Here is a 17,349-nt window from a genome sequence, read left to right as displayed (position 1 = left end):
AATAAACAGCCGACCATGGCACAAGAGCGAAAGCATTTACCAAGAATGAGTTCATTAATCAAGAACGAAAGTTGGAGGTTCGAAGAAGATCACATACCGTCGTAGTTCCGACCATACACGATGCAATGGTGATCTGGCGGCGTTATTCCCATGATCTGCTGGGCAGCCAACCGGGTAACCAAAGTCTTTGGGTTCCGGGGAGAGTATGGTTGCAAAGCTGAAACTGAAAGGAATTAACAGAAGGGCACCACCAGCTGTGGAGCCTGTGGCTTAATTGGACTCAACACGGGAAACCTCACCCGGCCTGAACGTGGCTCACAGGTGCATGCGACTGAGGCAGTGTGTGGAAAATGAACAGTCAACGTGACTCACAAGTGCATGTGGACTGTACACAGACGAAAACAATTTAGGTGAGGAGGAGTTAGGGGCAGACACATGAGCAGGCAGTGCGTACTGGACGCTGACTTAGAGATGACTTAAGAAATCGGCAGACTAGAATGGCGGGGGCGGAATGGGTGTCAGACGATCGAACTTGCCTATCTAAAGGATGTAAATGTCCTAACACGGGTTCTGTAGGTGAACCTGCGGAAGGATTGTTACCGGTTGTGCCGACCCGTCGTTGGACGGTTAGGACCCGAAACCTCTCGGGCCTGCTTCCCCGCCCTCACTCCAGAGTTCCATCTTTGCATTCACTTACAGTCGTATCCTCAAACCCACCCCATTTGGGCAACTGTGTCTTTCAGGAAGTGTTCACCCATCAATACATAATTATGCGGCATATGCTACGCCGAGGGTTGGCTAGTATAGTTATAATGTATTATATTTTTTCTGAACACTTGTGTTTGTTACAACATTGGAAATGTCCTTTTGTTTTAGAAACCTCCTTAATAGGAAATATTAAATTGCTAATATAAAGAAATGTATATCTATAAGGGTATAAGTATTGTATACGTGTGTATAGGGTTGCTACTAAAACTATTGCAATAATCTAATTTCTTGGGAAATTTCACCATGACTTTTACTGTTTAATGGTAACTTTATAACTTAAGACAGATAATCAATATGCTGTTATGGTGTAGTGGTACTCTGGACACTTCTAGAAATGAACGGTCTCTCTCTCTCGTCTGACCTCCACTTCATTTATACCTGCCATTAAGGAGATGCTCTTTCTTTAAACCTGATAGTGAACTTCACAAAAAGCGAGTCCAAAAATATCACAGAAACCGTTTAGTTTTATTTTCACCCAGTTTAGTGTGTGTGTTGTGTATTTAAATTATTTACTGAAAACTCATCAATACAAATAAAAACAAATTAATGATAATAAGCTTCCTGACACACAATTGAAACTGGTTAAAAAAAAAAAAACCAAACAAAATTCAGAGACACATTGTGCTGTTTTTACAACTGTAAAATTCTTGCAGTTCTCACTGGATTCTGAATATACTATATTGCACTGTATCACGTGTTTAGGGTATGATAGGGCACATTAAAAAATGTACATTTCATTATCTGCCACAGATGTTATAAATATAATGTGAACATGGAAGAATATTATAAAAGTACCGACAGGTTGAGGGATTTAGAAATAACAGCAAATTAAAACAAGTGGTTAACCTTTGTTCCATGTTAATTTTGCAGTCCAATGAGTTAAGGACACTTAAACACAAACTTGTTACTTTTTATTGACAAAAATAAAAAGTCGTCCCTACTCTTTTTGATTGGATTGTTTTATGGAATAATAGATCGTTAAATGGCAAAATTAGGAATTGTTTTTCTTTGCAGCATTTAATTTGTTATTTATGTCTGTTGGAGATATAGCCATCGTAGGTACCATCGGAACTTACTTTCAATGACACAAAACCAATATGTTGCTTTTGGTCTTTCAGTCAGCGACCCTCAGGGAAATCTGGCCAGACTGCCAATTACTGCATGCTGTCTAAGCTTGCTAGGACGGCTAACTATAGGCCAGATGTTAACAACATTGCTTTTGGACTTTTTAACATCTGATCGCTTACGAATAAGGGTCCATTAGTTTTTGATCTTTTGCACGATCATAAGTATGATTTTTATGTATCTTATTGAAACCTGGCAGCAGCCTAATGACTTTTTACATCTGAATCAGGCTGTGCAACAAGGGGTTTGTATATACCTGTCAGTTTTGGGCCTCTGGTAGAGGGTGTGGTCTCACAGAAATGTATAATGATAAGTCGAAAGTGTTTTCAGTGATTCCATTGTTTTACAAATCGGTGGGCCCACTCCTACTCTACTTTCCACTGTTTACTGACCACCTTGACGTAATAAGGACTTCTTAGATGAATTTTCAAGCTTTTTAACTTCTTTCTGTGCCATGTTGCCTAATTTTATGTTGGTAGGTGATATGAATACAACTAATCTTGTCTTATTGCATAGCCCATCACTCATACATAAATTTCACAATAACAGTACGATACATCCTTCTTTCAACAGTAATTGGGCTGGTGGAAAACCGGATGGTGTTAACGGTTCTAGATATTCTACGGGATATTGTAAGTTGATGATTTCATCTTCCGCAACATCACCACCAGCTGTTTCAGCATAGTCTATTGATACGCATTTAACCAATTTGTGAATTTGATTATAACAATTTATAAGAGCTGAGAGTACAGGAACTGTCTGACAAAAGCATTCACACGAATGAGAAATGGTCGAGAGGAGGACGGGACTTGGGGGAAAAAATCTCTTGGCAATAGTCTCATCTCGCGGGACTTGAAAAAAATCTCTTGGCAATAGTCTTGTCTCAAGATTTTCTTTTATAATAGAGAGACATTATTCACCAGCAACTGACATCATACTACACAATACTCTTAACTGTGCCTCTGGTAGGTCCTGCTTAAATTCCCTTTCATTGTTTGCACTCCATTCTGTCTCTGAAATCTCTGTTCCTATTAAAAAAAATCTAAATCTTCCACTTCTCAGATCTAATTCCCACTCATTTGGTAAAAGCATGTCTGCCTTCTGTTGTCTCATTAATAATTGATATTGTACATTCATCGCTTTCTTCTGGTATTGTTCCCTCAGCTCTTAAGATGAATACCATACTCCCATTTTAAAGAAACCTGGTGCTCACCCTGATAATTTGAACAAATTCCGCCCAATTATATATAAAATACTTGAAAACAACAGTTGCAGCACAGGTACAAGCATATCTTAATGAAAATGATCTATCAGAGTAGTTTCAGTCTGGTTTTCACCCCTTCCATAGTACAGAGATTGTTTTGGTTAAAATCATTAATAATCTGATAATGGCCGCTGAATGTGGGGCGATGACCTTTATGGTGTTGCTCTCCCATAGTATTTTGTTGGACAGATTAGTCTTCATTGGAATCTGTGATATTTCTTATACTTAGTTTGTTTCATCTCTCCGGTCATACACAGATTGTTCATCTCAGGAATTTTAGATCTCGGCATCTTTTAAAAAAAGCTGTGATGATGAAGTGAACCTGTCTCCAGGCAGTGAAATTGAAACAGAAAGTGTTACTTGCTGTTTGTTGTTGTTGTTCTCCTTCTCCTCCTTCTCCCCTTCCTCCTCCTCCTTCCTTCTCATTCTTATTATTATACTTTCATCACATTTGACTTTGTACTTTTAGTGTTTTGCACATTTTACAGTACAAAGATGAGATTTAATAAGTCATTTTTCAAGCCAAAAAATGCAATGTTTTTGAGGAAAAATAATTAACGCTAAGGAGGTTAAACTTGCCTAGTCACCTGGATTGTACAGTGTTGTACTTTTATGATCACATGTATATAATAAAGTATCTATCTATCTATCTATCTATCTATCTATCTATCTATCTATCTATCTATCTATCTATCTATCTATCTATCTATCTATCTATCTATCTATCTATCTATCGTTATTTTAATTGTATTTTTTTTTATTGTATTGTTTTTATGTTTTTTCTTTTAGTATTTATATTTTATTATTTGATTTAAAATTTCTTTTGACTTTTTCTAAGGTGTCCTTGAGTGTCTTGAAAGGTACCTTTGAATAAAATGAATTATCCTTATATATAATTTGATAGTATCTGTATGTATGGTGTTCGCGTCAATACCACGTATGTATGGTGTTTGCATCAACACCTTGACTGAATACAAGTTAGAAGCATAAGTTATGACGGCTGGGTATTAACAACGGTCATTGTTTAAATTTTAGCCAATCTCAGACCTAAAATGAGTGATGATCGCAACGCAGCCACAACAGCAGCGGCCGTGGAAAGGATGCGTAGGAAACGAAGTCACATGACTGACGAGGAACGTAGACTTGCTAATGTGACCAGACGTACAAAACGTGCACAACAAACGAATGAGTAGCATGCGGCTACAAATGCTACTAACGCTAAAAGAAATCGTGAAAATCGAACACAAAGTACAGATGAACGTGCGCTACAGAATGCTACTAATGCTGAAAGAAATCGTGCCAGCCGTGCACAAGCAACTGAAGAAGCTCGAGCAGCCGCAAATGCAGCACAGGTTGAAAGACATTGAGCAGCCCATGCCTTGCGGCGTGAAAATGCTCAGTGGCACGGCATTGCCATGTGCAATCACACAGATGTTATTGAGGACGAAGTTCCGGAGCACCACTCTGGCGCATTTGCCAACCTGTGCAAACATTGCAACTCATTCAACTTCACCTGTGAGAACAAGCAACGTGCAGAATACAATTGCTGCCATAAAGGTTGAGTTCAAATTAACCCTTACAGATACCCTGACAGGTTTAAGAACCTGTTGACATATTTAGACCCAAACTCCAAGCACTTCTTGGAAAATATTAGAAAGTACAACAGTGCATTAGCCTGTGCATCCATTGGGCGCACAAATATCCCTGCCTCCAGGCCATGGTCCATATTGTTACAGAATACATGGCCAAATATACCATCAATCTGGACCCTTGCACCCCGGAGAGGGTGAAACACCAAAATTTGCTCAGACCTACAGTGGGTACGGAAAGTATTCAGACCCCCTTCAATTTTTCAGTCTTTGTCATATTGCAGCCATTTGCTAAAATCATTTAAATTAATTTTTTTCCTCATTAATGTACACACAGCACCCCACATTGACAAAAAATTTTTGAAATTGTTGCAGATTAAAAAAGAAAAACTGAAATATCACATGGTCCTAAGTATTCAGACCCTTTGCTGTGACACTCATATTTAACTCGGGTGCTTTCCATTTCTTCTGATCATCCTTGAGATCACCTTCATTTGAGTCCAGCTGTGTTTGATTATACTGATTGGACTTGATTGAAAAAATTGAAGGGGGTCTGAATACTTTCCGTATTTTCAGTCTTGTGCAAAGGGTAGGTGGTATGTAGGGAAGAGAGCTGGACTCAAATGAAGGTGATGTCAAGGATGATCAGAAGAAATGGAAAGCACCTGAGTTAAATAGGAGTGTCACAGCAAAGGGTCTGAATACTTAGGACCATGTGATATTTCAGTTTTTCTTTTTTAATAAATCTGCAACAATTTCAAAAATTCTTTTTGTCAGTGTGGGGTGCTGTGTGTACATTAATGAGGAAAAAAATTAATTTAAATGATTTTAGCAAATGGCTGCAATATAACAAAGAGTGAAAAATTGAAGGGGGTCTGAATACTTTCCGTATTTTCAGTCTTGTGCGAAGGGTAGGTGGTATGGAGGGAAGAGAGTTTTATGCAGGCTTCATTCATTCTGGAGTGTTAATAACAGGCATCAAGTGGCAAAGTGCATATAATATTTGAAAGAGATCTGCATACAGCATAAAGTCAACAATTGAATTAAACATATGACTGAATAATTGCTATTAGCAGCTATACAAGAAAGCCATGCTAGTCTCTATCAAACATCAAAAAGTGGAGTGAAGACTTGCAGATTTTTTGCCAATTCACACTAACTTAAACTCAAACGAACTTTCACACAAAGAGGTTTGAAATCTGCCAGTCCTCTTCCCATTGCTTTATGCTGTATAGTCGTTATTCAAAACTCCTTAGCCCATACCATAGTATTGTGCTGAGTGTTTGCAGTTACACTGTGATAATAGACCACCATCCTGGTCATGGATATTTATAGCGACTTGCTGTTCCTGTTTTTTGTGTGCTTAAATGATTCTGTTAATATTTTTAACCATTTTTCAAAAGTACTCAAGTATTTTTTTAATCACTTGTCCATATTCTGAAAACATTTAATTCTAGCATAAAGGTGAATATGGCAAAAGCAGATCCCAAAAAGCAACAGAAGCTATATTCTATTTCTGGGAACACTTACCCTGGCAAGCAGTGCTAATGCACTTATTTTCCCATACAGTGTGGCTTTAATTTAAACCACAATGAAAGTTGTGAATGGAAACTGGACTTTTTAAACAAGCATTTGCAATGACTCCAGCAGGAGGCGAAAGCTGCTAATTCTGTAATTTAATACATATGCATATCTTTGTGAAAGTGGAGGGAAAACACATGGATGCATAGAGAACATGCAAACTTCAGAAAGATAATGATGGCACTGGGAATACTAATACATTAGTGCTAACCTCTGTCCTTTTCAGTTTGTTTATTTGTGCTGTGTAAACCAGTGTTTTCCTTTTTTTCTTTCTTTTTTTTTTTTTTTTTTTTTTTTTTTTGCAACCCAATTTTTCCAAATTGCTTGCCTTTGTGACCCATAACTGCTGCAGAACAGTGGCGTGTTGTTCCCCCTAAAATCGTCCTTGTGTCCCTTCAGAGAATTGCCACTGACCATTGTCCCATTGGGGGTAGGGGTGGGGAAGGGTTGCCATGAAGATTTGCCGACAAACTGCTTCTTTTTGGGGGGGGGTTATGGATTTGTTTCAGCCATGCAAGCAGTGACGATTTGCAGGGCTTTCCACAAACTGTTCGCTACTTTTTCTCATTCACTTCAGTTGCAATTCACAATTCAGAACGACCCAATTGGAGATGTTTTGAGTCATGGCACATACCATATTTTTCGCACCATAAGACGCACCTTTTTTTTTCTCCCAAAAGAAGGTTGGAAATGTCTGTGCGTCTTATGGAGTGAATATTGCGTCTCAGACCATGATGTGTATTACCTGACAAAAGTCGACATCCAGGGGTAGAGAGCGACAAAACTCACTGTTACGTTACAGGCATTCCCTCTGTGCTTGGAGGAATGTTAGACTCATTGACTCGGCATCTAATCCTTGCATGTGCGTGAGTTGTGAAATGTAAACAAATGTAAGCAAAGGCAAGATGGCATTGACATCTCACTAGGGAGCGAAGCGAGTGCAGAAAACAAAATACTCAGCAGACGATGTTTTGCGCATTATCACTGAGTCTGACTCTGATTTTGTTGAGAGTGATCAGATCATCGAACAAGAGAGTGAGGAACTGGCATCAGCTGAGCAAATTCATGCAGCCAATGCACCTATGGCAAGGTTTGTGTGGGAGGAATACCTAGACATTGATCCTTGGGAGCCAAACTGGCAACCGGACTTCACAAGACAGTATGGCTTGCTGTTGGACTCGACAGATTACCAGCCGCTGGACTACTTCAGGCTGTTCTTTCCTGAAGCTGCCTTTCAGCTACTGTCAGACGAGACAAACAGGTATGCAGAGCAATTTTTTGAATCGAGGGCTGTACTTGCACCGCATTCTCATTTTTCAAACTGGAAACCCACAACAAAACACGAGATGAAGGGCTTTGTGGCATTACAAATATAGATGGGACTAGACTGGCGATATAACTTCAGGGAGCACTGGTCCAAACGTCCTTTGTCCCCTGGTGGCTTTGGACAGGTTATGCCGCGTGATGATAGGTATGTGCTCCTGCAAAGTGATTGTGAGCAACTGAGCTTCATAAATTCTGACACTAGTGATGAGGAGTTCTTGGGGTTTCCATAAAACTAGAAGAGTGCTTGAACCTTAAAGTCTCTCCTTATTTGTTAATGACAGTGATGATGTTTCTTAATACCGCTATTGAATTTACATGGTTGAAATATTATTCTGCTATATTTTATTAAGCATATTAGTACACCATTTGGTTCACAATATTTTTTTCTTGTTTTCCTCCTCTAAACCTAGGTGTGTCTTATGGTGCAAAAAATACGGTAGTTAAAGAAATGCTGGTGTAGATGGTCTGCAAATTGACGTCTCAGAAACCAAAAGTAATGCTTTGATCAGCCTTAGAGCCTACTTAGTGCACCACACAGTATTAGTTCATAAGGTCATCATTGTCATATGTCTAGAGTTCAGTGACATTTCCTACTTGCATGTGCTAATCAAATTGCAACTTGTCGCCTCTCTCTGGTACAGTGATCACTGAATATATTTACCTTACTTCCAAACTTCTGTCTGTCTTATCTGAAATAACTCTTTCCTCAAAGTTAGAATTATAAGACCCGTGAGTCTCAGTACCACATATTCACACTACGCACCTGTGAGGTCATTTCACTATTACAATATTTACTGTAGCTGCATTATTGCTATCAGTGTTTTTTCTAGTCTTAAAATATTTTTTTTACTTTGTTTTCATTTAGTGTTTTTATTTTGTTACTTAGCTGCACCTGGGAAATTTGCAAAGACGATGGGCCTAAGTTATAGTGCTGTCGGTTAATCGGAACCACTATATAACCAAGTACTTTATGTACAATATTTGTTTGTATTTTTTTTAAAAATTGAAACCACTGACGGTAATGTTTTTCTGTATTAATGTTAATGTTCTTCTGCATTCTGTTATGTCTTGTTAATATATTGTGATGTGCAGGCAGCTTGGGATGCATTGTGCAGGAGCAGAAAGGGCGGAATGCTGTGTAAGTGATAGGACTTGGTGAAGGGATCCTGTTCTGTGAGGAACGGACACGCTTCTTAGGAGATGAGTGACAGGATAAGTTAGAAAAAAAGATACAACAGAAGGAATTTTTGAGTAAGGGGTCAGCAGACAATTAGCAGGTGTGTTTGCAGTATAGAAAAAGGCAGAATGTGAGTGGCAGGTAATAATTATTGGTAGGGAAAGCACTCTTTATTGTTTTCTGTAACCCAGATAACGGAGTGGAAGACAGGGCACTATTTGTTATGGAACGAAGACTCCAAGTAAAACATTGAAAACTTCAGCACCTCCAAGTTGTATTTGCTTATTACACTGGTCATTATATTATTAATTTTTGTTAATACTATGAATTTTGTTAATATACTTTTGTTTTGTAAATACAACTAATCGCTAAACTGATCTACTGTATATCATGTTTAAAGTAGCTGTTCTGTTGTGTCTTTTCTCTTATCTGTCATGGCATCGGTCCCAACCCCTGACGGATATTTGAAGTTTTACTGTATTATATACTGAAATGCATACATTACATTCTGAAATGCACCCCCCACCTTCCTTGAGCCAGAAGACCGGGTAGCCAGGATTTGGATTAAGTGGGTTTGACAATAAAATGACATTTAAAAAACCAATAAGGTTATGTCCAACACCAAGGAATATATTTGTCTGTTGTGAAGAGAATTTGTGTCATGAGATTTTTAGTACAACATTACACCATAGTGTATAAAACATACAAATTTGATTAGATAAGCTTTATAAATCTCTTGGGGAAATTTATATACATACAGCCACAGAAACATAAAAAAACAATTATACAGTCTCACAGGACAGATAATACAGCCAATCAATTGATAAGTAAGTAAATAAAGTAAACTTAATGAGTATATAGGGTGGAAGCATTGAATTGCTGAATAGCAGTAGACAGAAAGACCCCCATAGGTGCTACTTAGCACAGCGTGATGGAATGAGCCTGATTCTACAGTAAGTGCTCCATGAGTGCGAATCCTGGTGGGAATGTAGAGGATTTTTCATAATCACATCCAATTTTGCCATCATCTTCTTTTTCACAACAGTTTCCAGTGTGTTAACGGTTTGTTCGCCATATGATGGAGCAACCTTTCCTGATAAATTTGTTCAGGCATTGTGCTTCTTTTGAGCTCATGTTGCTTCCCCAGGAGAATGCGGCGTAGAACACCACACTGGCTATTATGGACTGGTAGAACATTTCCAGTAGTTTGCTGCACACCTCAAAAGACCAGAGTCTCCTTTGCAAGTACAGTCTGCTCTGGCCTCTTTGTATGGTGCCATTGTGTTGTCAGACCAGTCCAGTTTGTTGTTTATATAAACCCCCCAGATACTTTTAGCTCTGCACCACTTCCATCTCCTCCCCCTGAATGGTGATTGGTCTTAGAAGCTTCTTGGCACGCCAGATGTCCAGCACCAGCTTTTGTCTTACTGATGGTGAGTTGCAGTTTGCTGTCCCAGCAGCACAAGGAAAAGTCCACTACAACTTTACTGTACTCTGACTCATCTCCATTATTAATGTAGTCTGTGATGAAAGAGTCATTTGAAAATTTCTCTAGATGGCAAGCGCTGGTATTGTGCTGGAAGTCTGTGTAGAGGTTAAATAGGAAGGCAGACTGGATCGTTCCCTGAGGTGCTCCAGTATTACACACCACCATTTCTGACACACAGTCCCTTATCCTCACAAACTGCTCTGTTTTGGTCAGGTAATCCATGATCCAGGAGATTATATGGGCGTCGATTCAAAGCTTGGAACCCCTACAGTCAATGAGGCAGAATAGTGTTAAAAGCAATGGAAAAGTCAAAGAACAATACAGTAATCCCTCACTTATCGCGGGAGATTGGTTCCAAGGCCGACCGCGATATCTAAATTTCCGTGAAGTAGGGACACCATATTTATTTAATTATTTAACGTATATTTGGACGTTTTTAAACCCTCCCTGTATTGTTTACAACCCACCCTTTACTCTATTAATAACAGGGACAACTGCTAAGCAATATGAAATCGGTAGAGAAGTTTACACTTACTGTATAGCGAAGTACACGTAGCAGCTTGTAGGCGGTAATGATGTCGTCGACCTTGTTGCAAAGATTCCTAAAGCAGATTCCATCCAGACTACTGCCTTATCACGTCCACTTGCAACTCGTTTTGCGCCCTGGTTAAAGGACACTGCAGCCGTAGATCTTATATGCTTTTCCTCCTTTTTAAATAAAAAGAATCGTGGACTCATTGATGCAGTAATGGTGTCCTGCAGCGGTGTAGCTGTTCCCTTCCTTCAACATATCCAAAACTTTTACCTTTTCTGCAATCATTTGCATCTTCTGTTGGCGCTTGGACACGGCCCCTCAAGCAGTAGCACGTTAATGCTGAATGAGTGAGATGAGACTTCCTGGTTAATGCAGCATTCCGTCGCTGAGCCAATCAGCAGCATACAGGAAATTAACTGCGTGCTCTGATTGGGTAGCTTCTCAGCCATCCGCCAATAGCATCTCTTGTATGAAATCAACTGGGCAAACCAACTGAGGAAGCAAGTACCAGAAGTAAAAAGACCCATTGTCCGCAGAAATCCGCGAAGCAGCGAAAAATCCGCGTTATATATTTACATATGCTTACATATAAAATCCGCGAAGTCGTGAATCCGCGGAAAATGAACCGCGAAGTAGCGAGGGATTACTGTATCCTGAATGTAGTGCTGGCTTTGTACAAGTGGAAGTAGGCTTTGTGGATCCATATAGATGAGAGCATCCTCTGCACCTGTGTGTCTGATAGAGAAACTGCAGGGGATCCAGATGTTCTGAGACCAGGGGTTGTAGCTGTCTTAGGACCAGCCTCTGAAGGGTCTTCTTGATGTATGAGGTAATAGCAACAGGTCTGAAGTCCTTGGGATCTTTTTTTTAATTATTAAAAATGTTTATATACAGTATGTGAGGGGAATATATCAACATACGTTGAATGTGTATTCATGATCTAAAGAAAGAAAACACTAGCAAAGTGAATAAAGTTCATTGATTCTTAACACAACAGATTGTTTGTTTTTTGTTCTATACACTTTGTAAGCATTTCATTATTTGGTGTATGTATTGTGGGGAATGAATGAAGTCACAGATGATACCTTATAGGGAAATAATATTGTGAACTACATTCACAGTCAGAGTCTGGGTGAAGCTGTAAATGTCACGCCCTTACACTTGAGTTTTGACGGTGATGTTACACACGTGCAAGGCTATGGGGGTCTGTCTGTGCATTTCAGAGTATAATAAATTGAAGGAGGTGGTGTTTTTGGTGCCCCTTGGTTTTATGTATGTACGCTGTATACAGTGTCTGTTCCCTCTTCCTTTTAAGATGGGCTAGCACCATTGGTCGGGGTTTGTTATGGGCACAAGGAATACAAATCCTCCTGCATTTCCCTGGCAGCTGTACTTGAGAAATATAGTGCACCTTGTGTGTGTAGCCACATTGTAATTCAGCTTCGGTGAACTTTCCTTCTTCCTCTTCATAGGTCACACCACATGTCATCTTGTTTTTTTCCTCTCTTGTCAGCACACCTTTGCTTATTCACTTGTCAATTCACACCATTGGAGAGTGGCAATGTTGTGCTTGCGGCCTTTAGGTGGCAGCCTAAATAGATGGTGTGCCTTAAAATAAGGCACTTGCTTATAGCATTAGTATTGAGAAATTTCAAATACTAAAAAAATAAAACGTGTGTTGGCTAATTTTCTTTTTTTCTATAACAACCAAATTTCAGTTGATCAGTCAAACCATTTTTTTAACGTTTTAGGTTTTTTCTTTTTTTAACAACTGGAAAAAAATGATATATCAAAATCCTTTCTGGGGAATGGGCATTGTATACAGACTTGCTTACATAGTTTATTTTGATAGATCTGATTAACCGTTGGCACTATAAATGAGGCCCATTGTCTTGAGGAAATATCCTGGGAGAAGCTGGGTAACACAACTAGTTATTTGCTTTTATATAATGTAGTTCTTCATTTTCTAATTTTAGTTTTTATTTAGTTTTAGCTTTTCAGAATTATCTTAGTTTTTGTCTCATTTTATTAGTTGTGCATTTCACACAAATAATGTCTTCATGGACATTGTTTTCCAAGTTTAAAAAAAATTATAAAGCTGTCAAATTGTTTACCATTCATCATGTACCTGTCAACATAAAACATGCAGTTATATCGTATGTGACATTACTGAATTTTCTCATGGTTTTGTAATCATTAAAGGCTTCCATTATAGTTTAACACTTGATTTACCAAAACCTGTGAAAAAACTCGTAAATCCGGCCCACCTTAAAATCCCTTTGCACCTGTCCGTCTGCATCTTTTGTGTTGTAAATGTGTCAGTAAGTACAAGTAGCATGCAGCCTGCTATACCATCCCCCCCACCGCCGCAGAAAGGGCCCAGTTCAAGCCTTGATCATTTTGGAGTGAAGTGCTGGAGTTTGAGGGGAAATAATAGATCATTATTTGGAATACATGTATTTCATGTGAGTTCCATGTCTACAACAATTTATGTAAACACATCGTTAAAACAGAAACGTTTTTCATGTTTTAGTAATAAATGACAAATGTCGACATGAACTGTATAATGTATGAAGCCTGAAGTCCAAATATCAAATAAACACTTTCACAAAAGGTGCAAGTACAGTATGACCGCTTCCATGGCTCAGCGGTAAGAACTGCTGACTTGTAATCAAAAGGTCATGGGTTCGATCCTGGGTGCTGGGCAAATTTACCGTTCTGAGTAGTGAGCTGCTCTTGTTGTTAATATTGTACAATAAAAACATACATTTGATTTGCGCCTCTAACAGCCGATGTATATTTATAGTAATTGTAAAAGTTAGCGTTTTTTTTTCCAATTTTATTCTGTCAGTCACAATCACGATACGACTGATCTGACGTTGTTAGTTTTTATTTGAAACTGGGAATAACTGTAGATGTGAGTGTGGTGTTTTGAGACAATGGAACTGGAAATTCTCTGATTCGGGGGGATAAAAGCTGACATACAAACGCTGGTGAATCTGCCTTCTTCGTATCTCACAGTCACTTGATTTTTTTAATTCAGTTTTATTGAGTGTTCCTGCTCACGCTGAATTAGTATGCACCTTATGGGTAATGATGTCAAAGCCGCATTGACAAAAAACAGACATAGGTGTATATGATATTTGGAATAATTCATTTTATGACCTGTATAGTACATTTCGGAAAACATTGTGGCACTGATGCAACATTATTCATATTCACATTCTTTCGCATGCCTTCTTGCGGTTGTAATTAGTGACCGCATTTTTTTTTTTTTTTTTCTTGATCTTGCCCAGTCTCCACATTTTGGTGCATGGTGCTGTTTCTTTTGTACACCAGGACATGCAAAGGAAGGAATAGTACAGAGAGGTCAGTTCCGTGCTATATGCAATCATCAAATTAAAATGTTTATATATAGTAATCCCTCGCTATATCACGCTTCGACTTTCGCAGATTTTATATGTAAGCATATTTAAGTACATATCGCGGATTTTTCGCTGGTTCGTGGGTTTCAGTGGACAATGGGTCTTTTCATTTCTGGTACATGCTTTCTCAGTTGGTTTGCCCAGTTGATTTCATACAAGGGACGCTACTGGCAGATGGCTGAGAAGCTACCCAATCAGAGCACATATTACGTATTAAATAAAACTCCTCAAATATATTGTGAGCAGGGTGGCTGTTCGCACCCCTAGAGGATACAGACGCTCCTCAAAAAACGCTGAAAGAATACCTTCACATTGCTCCCTTCCTTGCTGGGCTTACTTGTGGCTGCTTTGCTGCGCGATATGCTTCCCGCACAGTGCTTAGCATACTTAAAAGCCCAAAGAGCACCTATTGATTTTTGATTGTTTGCTTTTCTCTCTCTCTCTCTCTCTCATATATATATATATATATATATATATATATATATATATATATATATATATATAAATATATAAATATATAAATATATATAAATATATAAATATATATAAATATATATATATATAAATATATATAAATAAAATACATGCATGCATACATACATACATACAGTTGGACAAAAAAAGTATTTAGTCAGCCACCAATTGTGCAAGTTAAATAAATTCTTCAAAAATCAGACAATGTGATTTTCTGGATTTTTTTTCTCATTTTGTCTCTCATAGTTGAGGTATACCTATGATGAAAATTACAGGCCTCTCTCATCTTTTTTAAGTGGGAGAACTTGCACAATTGGTGGCTGACTAAATACTTGGCTGACTGTATGCATGTATTTTTTATATATATATATATATATATATATATACACAGTCGATTCCGGTTAATTGGACCACCGGTTAATCGGACCAGCCGCTTATTCGGACCGAATCCTAAAGAACCGAAGCAGATCATATTACATAAGCCTAATATTGTTCGCTTATTTGGACCAAAATTCCGTTTAATTGGACCAAAGAACGTGACAGAGAATAAGAAAAAGAAGCCACAAGTCGCCTGCAGAAAGCGGATGTAAAGCAGGTCAGCGACATCGGGAGGATCCCTGGGCTCCCCAGGAGAATTTATGCTTTTATCAAAGGTCAGGAAGTTGGAAAATGTGCAAAGCAGTAGGGGTGAACATGCCTGCCCTTTCTTTCTTAAAACGGACCGCCCAGTAGCAGACGACATGAAGTTGAGCGTAAACAAGAGTGTCCGTGCAAGGAATTCCTTCCTGTCAATCAGGATTAAAGTTTATGCGAGAAAGCTTTTGCTTCAAGAAAGTCAAACTGGACGCTTTTAGTGCCGAAGCTTTGAATGGCAAGCATTTTGTGGCTCTCCTGACCTCCACATCTTGACCTGGAAACACCAAGATTTCATCAGTCTGTGAACTGTGTGTGTCTTGTCTCCCCTGCCAAAATGCTATGGCGGGACTTGACGTTAGCTGAAAAAATTGATTTCCTGGATCAGATCAGGCAACAACCACCAAACACTAGTCAGTGTTGGTTGGTTGAAATTACCGGCTTGGCAAAGACTACAATTTCGCACTTGTTAAAACAAGAGAATAAGCTGCGAGAAGAATGGGCACAATTCCAGGAAATGCATTGAAACTTTGCACCGCTATTTCATGCAGGAGGGAAATGAAGGCAGTACCATTAATACATTAGATGTTTGTGGTGATTTTGTTCAAGTGCAGTGCATCAGCAGAATGCGTCAGATCACACTAGACAAGTTCTTCAAACGTTGACAGGAATTTGGTAATGTAACCTTTTTTATTGTGCTTCGCATGCTGAACATGCCGTACATGTATATAGTTCTTGTTTGTATGTTCGCCATACGCGTGTGCAGCACAATAAAAGTCATAATGACATTTTAATATTTTACTTATAGCACGTCCCGTCTTGGTTGCACACGTATAGGGCATGTTCGTGTAATCGGACCAGCCGGTTATTAGGACCAAAATGATCGCGTCCTGATGTGGTCCGATTAACTGGAATCGGCTGTATTATATATATATTATATATATATTATATATATATATATATTTACTAGCAAAATACCCGCGCTTCGCAGCGGAGAAGTAGTGTGTTAAAGAGGTTATGAAAAAAAAAAGGAAACATTTTAAAAATAACGTAACATGATTGTCAATGTAATTGTGTTGTCATTGTTATGAGTGTTGCTGTCTTTTATATATATAATATACACACACACACACACATAAACATATATATACATATACATATATACATATACAGATATCTACATATAGCAAAATACCTGCGTTTCGCAGCGGAGAAGTGTGTTAGAGGTTATGTAACTATATATATATATATATATATATACATAAACATATATACATATATATACATATCTACATATACACATATATACATATACACATCCATATATATATATATATATATATATATATATATATATATATATATATATATATATATATAATATACACATATACAACTTTACATATCTATATCTATATATAGATATAGATATATATATAGATATAGATATAGATATAGATATAGATATATATATAGATATAGATATAGATATATATATATATATATATATATATAGATATATATATAGATATATATATATATGTGAATGTATGTATGTATATATGTATTTTATATATTCACGGCATTCGAAGTCTGTGTCACAATCTGATTGTATGGGTGGTTACCTACCAGGTAACGCTTGTGGTTGGCCAGCAATCTGCTAACATCCGCCACGGTGCCCTCAGTTTGTGAGGAGCAGATCATAGAATGGTTGAAAATAGTTTACTGTCAAATAAATGCAAAGAGTACGAGACACGTGTTTCGCCCTCATTCTGGGCTCATCAGGCGTACAAACTCCACTGCACTCCCTCTCGGGAATCAAACCTCGGACGTCAGCGCCAGAGGCGATGCTCCTAACGTTGCGCCACGGCGTGTGGTTAGTTTATTTGACAGCATGTAGATCGGGGTAATTACATTCACGGCATTCGTAGTCTGTGTCACAATCTGATTGTATGGGTGGTTA

General features: G+C 38.3%; 1 protein-coding gene across 1 annotated transcript in view; it reads left to right on the top strand.

The window, feature by feature from the left end:
* Positions 1–17,349, top strand: part of ppp1r12a (protein phosphatase 1, regulatory subunit 12A) — a 355,094-nt gene that overhangs the window by 111,254 nt on the left and 226,491 nt on the right.

This window comes from Erpetoichthys calabaricus, chromosome 1 (assembly GCF_900747795.2).
Source record: "Erpetoichthys calabaricus chromosome 1, fErpCal1.3, whole genome shotgun sequence".
Lineage (NCBI taxonomy): Eukaryota > Metazoa > Chordata > Cladistia > Polypteriformes > Polypteridae > Erpetoichthys > Erpetoichthys calabaricus.
The sequence above is the reverse complement of the archived record's forward strand: the minus strand, read 5'-3'. Positions and strand labels throughout refer to the sequence as shown.